Consider the following 10,222-nt stretch of genomic DNA (forward strand, 5'->3'; position numbering starts at 1 on the left):
GGGCGCGTGGGGCTCGGGGGGCCTGGGGTTGGAGACGTTGGGGGGGGGCGTCCCATGACCGAGACATTTGACTCCAGCCTTGCCGCTCCATTAGCAAGGACCTCAGCAGGCCTCAGTTTCCCCGTCTGTAGAACAAGGAAGCTTGCCCTCAGAGCCTTTCTGGCGGCTCTGAGCCTTTCCATACCTGCCTGCCCGTGACTGTGACCACAGCCCCCGCCTGTGGCGCTCTGCACTGTGCCGGGCTGGGGTCTGGGTGTTTCCTGCTGTTCTGATTCTGCCCTGTCCTGTGGGGCTTCCCTCTCCCCACCCCATCCCCGCCAGTGTGGCCCCCACTCGATGCACAAGGTGCCCTCTTCTTAGGAGATGCCCTGGGACGGGGTGGGGGGGGGGGAGGGCCCCTGTGGGCTCCCGGGTGGTGGGGCCAGAGCCTCTCCTGGGCCTGGGGAGACCGCACACCTCAGAGCTATTTTCCGGAGAAGGAAATGAAGTCGGGCTCACCTCCTCAGTAAGGCTCAGGGTCAGCCCCGCAGCACAGAACCAACTGGGGCCCCTGTGCGGACCTGGGGTCCCGCTCCTTGCTGGGACCGGGGTCCCAGGCAGGTGCAGAGACTTCCCGGTCCACAGCAGGGCTCGCTGCACGAGGAACGGCCCTGCCCGCATGAGCCTGGTGCTCCCGGGGCTCCGGGGCAGGTGGGCCACAGCTGGGGAGCTGATGACCCTTCTCGGTCCCCGGGAGGCCATCCTTGGCGGGAACCTGCAGCCTCTCAGGCGGACGAGGGTTTGTGCAGGGAGAAGCCCCCCACCCTTCGCTCTCTCCTAGTGCTTTGGAGCTGGATGAAAAATCGAGTTTACGAAGAGACGGAGATCCTGAGACGTTCCCCAAGTTCGCACAGAGCTAAGACTCCATCTTGCCATTCGTTACTTCATTTATGCAATCAACAAATATTGATCAACTATTGATCAAATATTGATCAACAGGGGGCTGGCGGCCGTTCTCCCGCAGGGACACAGCCGTGAATGGGCCGGACAAAGTCACCGAGCCGTGGTGTCTACATTCTAATGGGGAGTCGGTCCACAAGCAGTTAAACAAACAGATAAAGAAGGTGATTTCAGATAGCACCAAGCAGCAGGAAGAAAATAAAGCTGGATGATAAGAGAGACCTTGATGGGTGGGGGCAGGAAGGGACGCACAGATTTTATGCATGGGCAAGAGAGGGCTTTCTGAGGACGTGATGTCTGATCTGAGTTCTGGATGATAGGAATCAGCTAACCCTGCCAAGGTCAGGGCTCAGCACCTTGCAGGCAGAGGGGACGGCTAGTGCGAAGGCCCTGGGGTAGGACCGGCATGGCAGGTGTGCGGACGGTAAGAAGGCCCACGTGACCGGCTGTCGGGGAGCAAGTGGGGAACCGTGGGCTCAGAGGCAGGGGGGTGAGCCTGGCCCAGGTCAGCCTGGGCTTTAAGATATTTGAGTTCCATCCAAAAGTACAGCAGGAAGTCATTGGAGGGTTTTTGCTTGGTGGTGGTTGTGTTTTAATTGACTTGATTTTTTTTTTTTTAACGTATGTTTATTTTTGAGAGAGACAGACAGAATGGGAGTGGGTTAGGGGCAGAGAGAGAGGGAGACGCTGAAACAGAAGCAGGCTCCAGGCTCCGAGCCATCAGCACCGAGCCCGACGCGGGGCTTGAACTCATGAACTGTGAGATCATGACCCGAGCCGAAATCAAGAGTCGGATGCTTGGACCTCCCAGGCGCCCGCATATATTTTTAAAAGTAAACTCTACCCCCGACGTGGGGCTCTTACTCACGACCCCCAGATCAAGAATCATTTGCTCCACTGATGGAACCAGCCAGACACCTCTGTGCCTTTGCATTTTGGACTTAGATCTGTGATCCGTTTTGAGTTAATTCGGGAGGGTTTTAATTAATAGAGTACCTCTGATTAAAGTTTGTCTGGGATTCCTGTGGACTGTGGGGGCGGGGAAGGCAGAGGGAGGCGGCAGTCACAGCCTCCAGGACGAGGGATGGATGGTTGGTCCCAGATGGTCACCCCCCAGTGTGGGGGGTCGGGCCAGACGCCCCCGCAGCCGGGAGGAACGAGAAGCCGGTTCATTCCCTGGCCTCCTGCCGTGTGCGGCTCAAGGGGGCCCTTCTGGCCCGGGGTCGGAGACACGGTGAGTTGCCTTCAATACAGCAGGCTGAGTGTGGACCCAGCACGGGGACCAGTGGAGACAGAGGGCCACTCTCCCAGACCTGTTAGCCCTCTGCAAACACAGCCCCTCTCCCGGATGTGGATTCCACTTGGGTTCAAGAGTTTTGCTGGGGATGTAAGACAACGGGGCAATCAAACAGAAGAAAGCCACTGTGGACAGGGACATTGGTCACGGGGGGGTCGGCCCCCACGTTTGTCATGCACGGAGAGGGGCCCTGCCCCCCAGGCTGTGGGTCTGGGCAGAGCCGGGCCTTCTGTGGGGTCTGTTGGGCGGGGAAGTCATCTCAAAGCCAGACCTGCTGTCCCCGAGGGGAGGAGGGGGCATTGGGGTGGGGAGAACGAGGAGACCCTCGACAGCTCTGACTGAGGGCCTGCAGTTGAGGACATTTGGGGACTCGGGGCGGTGAAGGCTGGAGCCCAGGAGCGGCTTCACGTCGGCATCACCCTGTCCCCTCCCTTTCAGGGCCGGCACCGCTGTGGGTGCCCCAGAGATGGCCCGAGGCCCGGCCCCAGGTGCCCTGGGCTGTCCCAACCCTGTCCCCCTCAGCCTCCCAGACCCTGGGCCTGGGGCCCACGTGGCCCCTTGGGGTCCTTCCAGGATGGCCGGGGTCCACAGGGCCGCCTTTGCCCGGGGCTCCCTCTGCAGGAATGGAGACCCACGTTTCAGTTCGTCCAGCCCCTTCCCGGCAGGAGTGAGTCCTGGGCTCTCCTCGTTGTGCCATCCACGAGCTGCGTGTCATCCGGCGAGTTTTCTACCCTCTTCAATATGTCTCCACCTGTAAACTAGGAATTATGTCCTTTTTTTTTGGCAAGGAACGTCTTGGGGTTAATCGAGATGTCAACAGAGTGCCCATCATATACATATAGTAGGTGCTTAATAAACAGGAGGAGTCTTTCACAGTGCTAATGTTCACAATGTTTTACTTTAAGAAAGTTAAGTTTGGGGCGCCTGGGTGGCTCAGCCAGATGAGATGAGAGAGGCAGAGCCCCACAACTACGGGGTGGGGTGGCCCCCCGAGTCTGGAGGCTTCCTTGGGCCAGAAGCTGTCTCGGAGGGGGCACCGCAATCTGGGGGGCACGTCTGGGGACAGGGGTGGGGTGGCCCGGGTTGTGCCCAAGAGCAGTGGCTGGAGGAAGAAGGCCTCCCGCAGCTGCGGAGCCCCCTTTGGCCCTTTTCTCTCCCTGGGGACAGTTTGGGACAGTGTCACTTAGTTGTCTGAGGCTGGAAGTACCTGAGGGGATGGGGGGGAGGAGGGACCGGACTGGAGGTGGGGGCCATCAGGTCAATGTGGGGGCCCCCATGTCCCCATATTCAGAGCCCACCAGAGTCCCAGGGAGGCTGGCTTTCCTGTCCCTGAGCTGTCCCACCCACACCGTCCTCCTGCCCGTGTGACCCAGGCAGGCTTGGGGCTCCCACGCCACCAATGCGGCCAGCGGCTGACCTCTGGCGGGTGACACGGGGCCTGCAGGGCTCCTGGCGCCCTGGACTGGGACTGCTGGTGTGTGGGGAGGACCCCCCCCCCTCCAGTGCTTGTCCTCTGTGCCCCCCGGAGGGCCGCATGGGGACCCGCACCAGCCTCCGCGCAGCGGTGCACGGTTGGTGCATGCGTGGTTGCACGGGGACCTCCCTCCCCACCCCTGCATCTTCCTCTGGCGCTGGGGCAGGGGGAGCCGCTGGAGGGGGCAGGGCGGCTGGGCCCCAGAGGGCTTGGAGCTGGTTCCTCGCCAGCTCCCACGGGGCCCCCTTCCCCGCAACTTCCACGCCGTATCTGACGAGCCTGTCTTTTGCTCTCTGTGTCGCGGGCCTCACTCCGCCCAGAACAAAAGCACGGAAGCTCTGGTAGGACCTGGGATCGGTGACACAGGTAGGACAGGTAGGTCACCAGCGAAGGAGCCCCGGGACAGGCAGCGATCCTGGCGGGTGGATGGGCCCCCTCCCCGTCGGTGAACCACGGCCCGGCCCCGGGGTCGAGAAAACACCCAGGTGGTCGTCTGGAGGACGAGCATCGGTTCCGGCCCATCTCCAGGCTGTGCTCCCGATGGCGGCTGTCGCCTGCCGCCTGCTGGTCTGTGTCCACAGCGCTCTGGCCCGCCCTCCTCCACCATCCACCCCTCCTCAGTCCAGACGCTGCCCTCCCTCTCCCTTCTAATGACCCAGAGGCCCAGGGCTCAGAAACTCCAAACAGAATGATCACTGTTAGGCGGTAGGCCAGCGCAGACGGCTCCCTTCCTTCCTTCCTTCCTTCCTTCCTTTCCTTCCTTTCCTTCCTTCCTTCCTTCCTTTCCTTCCTTCCTTCCTTCCTTCCTTCCTTCCTTCCTCCTTTTTCTCTTTCTTTCTCTCTTGGGGAGAGTTGTCAGCAATAATACTCTCTTTTTTGACTACCCAGTAAAAAATGTTCAAAAACAAAAATGCCCACAGAAGCCAGTCTCTTTCCCCAAATCTTGCCCTGAAGAAGGATCTTCTGGAAGCCATGCATCTCCATAACCCTCTCTTCCTCCCTCCCTTTCTCTTCAATTAATTAAGCAAATATTTATTGATGACTTGGCTCCTTCTCTGTGTCCTGGGGACACCTGTGGGGACAAAGAGGCAGCTGACAGGAAAGGAAGCCCAAGTGCAGCGTAGGGGCCCAGGGGACGGGAGGCACTCCCTGCAAAGCTGTGTTTAGGAGCCAAAGGGTGCCCCACTGCCCATTTTGGGGGATGCACAGTGGGCACTCTCACCCCGGCACAGCCTGGTGCCTCCCTTCCCTTTGGGGACCTCACAGTTCTCCTTCGCCCTCCCCACACCCTGGGTGGAAAACAATGTGGACATTTCACAGAGGCTCAGAGCAGTTGAGGCCCTTGCCCAAGGTCGTAGACTGTTAATGAGAGCACTGAGGGGTGCCCGGCCTGGCCCCTGACCTTGGACAAGTTCATCACCTGCCTGTGTGTGCTCTCTTTATCTGTCAGATGGGGGCATTAACAATGTGTATCCTGTGAGCTCATGGGGAGGGGCTTAGGAGCCCGGATCCACATCAGCTCTCCTTGTCGGAATGCAAAGGCGTCCTTCCAGAAAGGCTCTACTGGCCTCACCCAGCTGACTAGCAGATAGCTGTCAGGAGGGAGGTTCAGTGACTCAAGAGGCCACACAGCTCGTGGGTGGCACAGCGAGGAGAGCCCAGGACTCACTCCTGCCGGGAAGGGGCTGGACGAACTGAAACGTGGGTCCCCATTCCTGTGGAGGGAGCCCTGGGCAAGGTGGCCCCATGGACCCCGGCCGTCCTGGGAGGGCCCCACGGGGCCACGCGGGCCCCAGACCTGGGGTCTGGGAGGCTGAGGGCGGCAGGGTTGGGACAGCCCAGGGCACCTGGGGCCGGGTCTCGGGCCATCTCTGGGACACCCACAGCAGAGTCGGCCCTGAACAGGAGGGGACAGGGTGATGCCGACGTGAAGCCACTCCTGGGCTCCAGCCTTCACTGCCCTGAGTCCCCTCTGCTTCTGAGCCCAGGTCCGGTCGGGCTCGTCCCCCAGCATGGAGGCCGAGGGTGACCTCCGAGCCCACGTTTTCCCGTGGCCCTCACGTGGCAGCCTGGACTCTGGCTGGGGTCAAATCCTGGCCCGAAGGGGCAGAGGGAGGTGGTGGCTCCCACCGCCTGCCCAGCCCGGCCCCCACCACCCATCTCTCCGGGACGAGCTGGGTGCCAGGTTCGCTGCCCACATCTCAGGCCGGTCCGGTGTCCCCCATGGTGCCCTTGGCTGGGTCCAAACAGGCCCTCAGGCAGTGGCACTGATCCCTCATTCCCTCACCCCCCTCTCCTCCCTCAGGACACAGGATCTGGCCCCAGGGCCGTTGAGCATCTCTGGCCCAAGGGACCCTGTGCAGGTGGAAGCCAGACTCCCGCCTCCGCATCACCACGGATGGGGCTGCCGCGGCCCATTGTAACAAATGTCCCAATCCACACTGGCTTTCTGGCTGCCAGATTTAGCAAATCAAAGTATAGGACTCCCACTGAAATCCGGACTTCAGATAAACGGCAACTAATTAGTGAGTCTGAGTATGTCCCCCCTCGGTTTCTGGCTCAGAAGTCGGAAGGGGCCATGGATTGGTTTCCCCCCTCTAATGTCTGAATCCGTGAACAGCCAAGAAGAGGGGGAGGGAGGGTCCTTATTGGACACCCACCCATCGGTGCTAAATGATCATAGGTTCTCTGGCCTGGGAAGGGTCCCTGGAGCAGGAATTTCCAACCGGGGACAGCCCAGGATCTCAGCAGCCCCCACCGCCCTGCGAGCACCAGGCCGGAGGCTCATCCCTGCACCAGAACTGGTCCTTGATCCAAGAGCCCTGGTGGCGGGCAGGCACTCTACCTGCGGCCAGCAACTGGACGCCAGGGCCACACTCCGGTCGGTTCTGTGACTGGGGAGACTGGGAACGTGGCACAGAGGAGACGCCTGCTTCTTCTCCAGGAGACACATCTGTGAGGTTAACAGGGCAGGCGGCGTGAAGCAAGGCAGGGCCTCCCGGCCACCGTGCAGGTAGCAACAGCCAGCTGTCCACAGTCCAGACGGGCCTCTGTGCCCTTTCCAGACGGCCCCCTCCTCGAGGCCCAAGGACCGTCTGGCTGCTGAGCTCCCAGGAGGTCCGAGGGGTGTGACCTCCCCCCTCCGCCCGGGCCCAGCTCAGGGCTGCCTATAAAGCTGGCCCGGGCCCGGCCCTCCACACACCGGGCTGGGACCCTCGCCGAGCCTCCTCGGGGGACGCGTGCGCTCTGACACCCGCCCCCCATCCCCGGGCGGCACCATGAGGCCCCTGTGGCTGTGCTGGGCGTTCTGGGCGCTGCCCCTGACGGGCCCCGGGGCCGCCCTGACCGGCGAGCAGGTGCGGGCCAGCCTGCTGCGGCAGCTGGGCCTCCGCGAGGCGCCCGTCCTGGACCAGCGCGACGTGGAGGGGCTGGTCACCCCGGCCCACGTGAGGGCCCAGTACGTGGCCCTGTTGCAGCGCAGTCACGGCGCCCACTCCCGCGGGAAGAGGTTCAGCCAGAGGGTCCGAGGTGAGGTCCCCCGTCTGCCGCAGCCCGGTGCTCGTTGGGAGCGGGGAGGCCGAGGCCGGCGGGCCTGTCCCGGGGCGGCCGTCGTGGGGGCGGGGAGCTCCACGGGACTGTGACCGTGGCTGCGTCCGGGGCCCTGGTCTCTGTCTGCACCAGGGGCCCCACTGGCAGAGGTGAGGCAGGAACGACACCCTCGTGGGTGCAGAAGCCCGTGGGAAGAGGGGAGACAGAGAAAGGGGATTTGGGGCTAGTGACAGGGAGGATGGCCTTGGCCGGTCAGGCGCCTGGAGGCCTGGGGACGAGGAGGCTGGTCCTGAACGCTCTGCAGAGCTGACCGCTGGCGGCCACGTGGCCCGTGGTCAGGTGGTCCCACCGTCAGCCCGGAGCCTCAGGCGTTGGGGACACGGGGCCTGGTGCCTCTGGGGAACTGGAGCTGGCGACAGGCCCCAGGCGCCTCTTCCTCCGGTTGGGGACATTTCACTGGGCAGGAGCCCCTCAGGCAGGGAGAGGAGAGGAAGTCGGGGCTCTTGCCCTCCCTCCTGGAAAGGCCACTCTCAGCTGGTGACCACAGATTTCCACGGTGGCTCTCTGCCTCCCTCTCTCCGCTGGGCCTCCCACTTTAGCTGAGCGCCTTCCCCTGAAGAAGGCTGCGTGTCGGGGCGCCTGGGGGGCTCAGTCGGTGAAGCGTCTGACTCTCGGTTTTGGCTCAGGTCGTGATCTCGGGGTTCGTGGGATCGAGTCCCACGTCAGGCTCTGCGCTGTCAGCACGGAGCCTGCTTGGGATTCCCTCTCTCCCTCGCTCTCTGGCCCTCTCCCTCTTGGACTCGCTCTCTCTGTCTCTCTATGAAAATAAATAAATAAACTTTAAAAAAAAAAAAAAAGGCGGCTGTGCAGGTGAGGCCCCGCCCCCACCTCTCCCTGCCTTCCTGGGGGATTCTGCTCACTGGCTCTGGGCCCCGCGCCCTCCCAGCGGGCCTGACCTGCCTGCTGACCCTGCTCCCGTCCCCAGAGGTGGCGGGCAGGTTGCTGGCGGCCGAGGCCCCACGCACGTGCTGGTGTTCGGCATGGAGGGGCGCCTGCCGCCCAACAGCGAGCTGGTGCAGGCCGTGCTGCGCCTCTTCCAGGAGCCGGTCCCCAAAGCCGCGCTCGGCAGGCTCGAGCGGCTGTCCCCGCACGGCGCCCGCGCCCGCGTCACCGTCGAGTGGCTGCGCATCCACGAGGACAGCTCGAACCGCACCTACCTGGTGGACTCCAGGTGGGGAGGCCGTGGCCGGGCTGCCAGTGGGGAGGGGAGGGGAGCCCAGGTGGGCCCAGGTCAGCAGGGTGGGTAGGGGTTGGTGGGGGATTGGGGGGTAGGGCTGTTGGAGGGGGGAGGGGGCGGGGGGGCCCCAAGGGGGGGAAGAGGGAGGGGGAGGGGGCTGGAGGGGGAGAAGGGGAGGGTGGCATGTGGGCCTAGTGTGGGGGAGGGGAGAGAGAAGGGAGGGAGGGGAGGGGGAGGGGGCAGGCTCCTCCTAGGGGTGTCCCCAGCCCCAGCTCAGGCCCCTGTCTCCACGGGTGTCGCAGGCTGGTGTCCCTCCAGGGGAGTGGCTGGAAGGCCTTCGACGTGACCGAGGCCGTGAACTTCTGGCGCCAGCTGGGCCGGTCTGGGCAGCCGCTGCTGCTGCAGGTGTCCGTGCAGAGGGCGCACCTGGGCCCGCGGGCCTCGGGCGCCCACACGCTGCTCCGCTTCGCGTCCCAGGGCCAGGAGGGCACCGGGCAGGGCGAGCCCCAGCTGGAGCTGCACACCCTGGACCTCGGGGCCTACGGGTAGGCGCCTGTGCCCTCGGGGGCCCCCCCGAACGGGCGGGTTGGCGTGGGGTCTCCCAGGGGCGCCGTGGGAATCAACGGACGCGTGGTTTCGCCCCCCGTCCCGGGACTAAGGTCACGTACTGCGCAGGGTCTGGTTATTGGTGGTTCCCCGTCCCCGGCGCAAACCCCGGCCTGTGCAACGTGACGAGAGCTGGCGGTAAATCTCCCTCCCGGGGGCCCCCCCCCCCCCCCCGTGACCTCAGCTGACCTGCGCCCCTCCTGTCCCCGCAGAGCTCAGGGCCACTGCGACCCCGAGGCGACAGAGGGCGCCCGCTGCTGCCGCCAGGAGACCTACGTTGACCTGCGGGGCATGCGGTGGGCCGAGAACTGGGTCCTGGAGCCCCCGGGTTTCCTGGCCTACGAGTGTGTGGGCGCGTGCCAGCAGCCCCCGGAGCCCCCGACCTTCAGGCGGCCGTTCCCGGGGCCGCGACAGTGCGTGGCCTCGGAGACGACCTCGCTGCCCCTGATCGTGGGCGTCAAGGAGGGCGGCAGGCCCAGGCCCCAGGTGGTCAGCCTGCCCAACATGAGGGTGGAGAAGTGCAGCTGCGCGTGGGACGGGGCGCCCGTGCCCAGGAGGCTGGGGCCTTAGGGCTGGCCGTGGCCTCCGATGGACTTGCCTCTGTGTGCATCCAGGCATCGGGACAGCTGGGGACTAAGGACTGCTGATGGCTAACGCCGGGCCATCTACTGAGCTCAGAATTCGCTTCCTGTGTCCATTCAGCTCACCTCCTAATTTTTCTGCCCAGGGTCACGACTCCCGTGCTTTGCTCTGGTCATTCACTGCACATCCCAAGCACTTACCTCTGTCAGTTCCCAAACTGTCACTGTCTCCTCGTCCCCTCACTGGGTCTGGGCTAAGCTCTGTGGAAAGGGCCTACGTGGTCCGGTCAAGTACGGGTCATGCATTTCCAACCCGGATTGTAAGGGCATTATCTAATAAACAAATGAAACACGTTTTATTCTGTATTTCTCTATTTTCCCCGGAACCCCAAGGGAACAGAAAGTTCTATAGAGATTAGGTCAACCTGCTTAGAAAATCAAGGAAGGAGCCGAGCAACACAGGAAGCTAGGATTGAAACACATTGAGCCCTGTGTGTCTGTCCTCTTACGATTGAAACAGATATCTTTTTGTCGTGGTG

At 63.3% G+C, this 10,222-nt stretch overlaps 1 pseudogene; it reads left to right on the plus strand.

Moving 5' to 3' along the window:
- The first annotated feature begins 6,988 nt into the window (after positions 1 to 6,988).
- On the plus strand, positions 6,989 to 9,689 carry LOC125917787 (left-right determination factor 1-like; annotated as a pseudogene).
- Positions 9,690 to 10,222: the final 533 nt, after the last annotated feature.

The sequence above is a fragment of the Panthera uncia genome, unplaced genomic scaffold (genome assembly GCF_023721935.1).
Source record: "Panthera uncia isolate 11264 unplaced genomic scaffold, Puncia_PCG_1.0 HiC_scaffold_242, whole genome shotgun sequence".
Classification (NCBI taxonomy): Eukaryota; Metazoa; Chordata; class Mammalia; order Carnivora; family Felidae; genus Panthera; species Panthera uncia.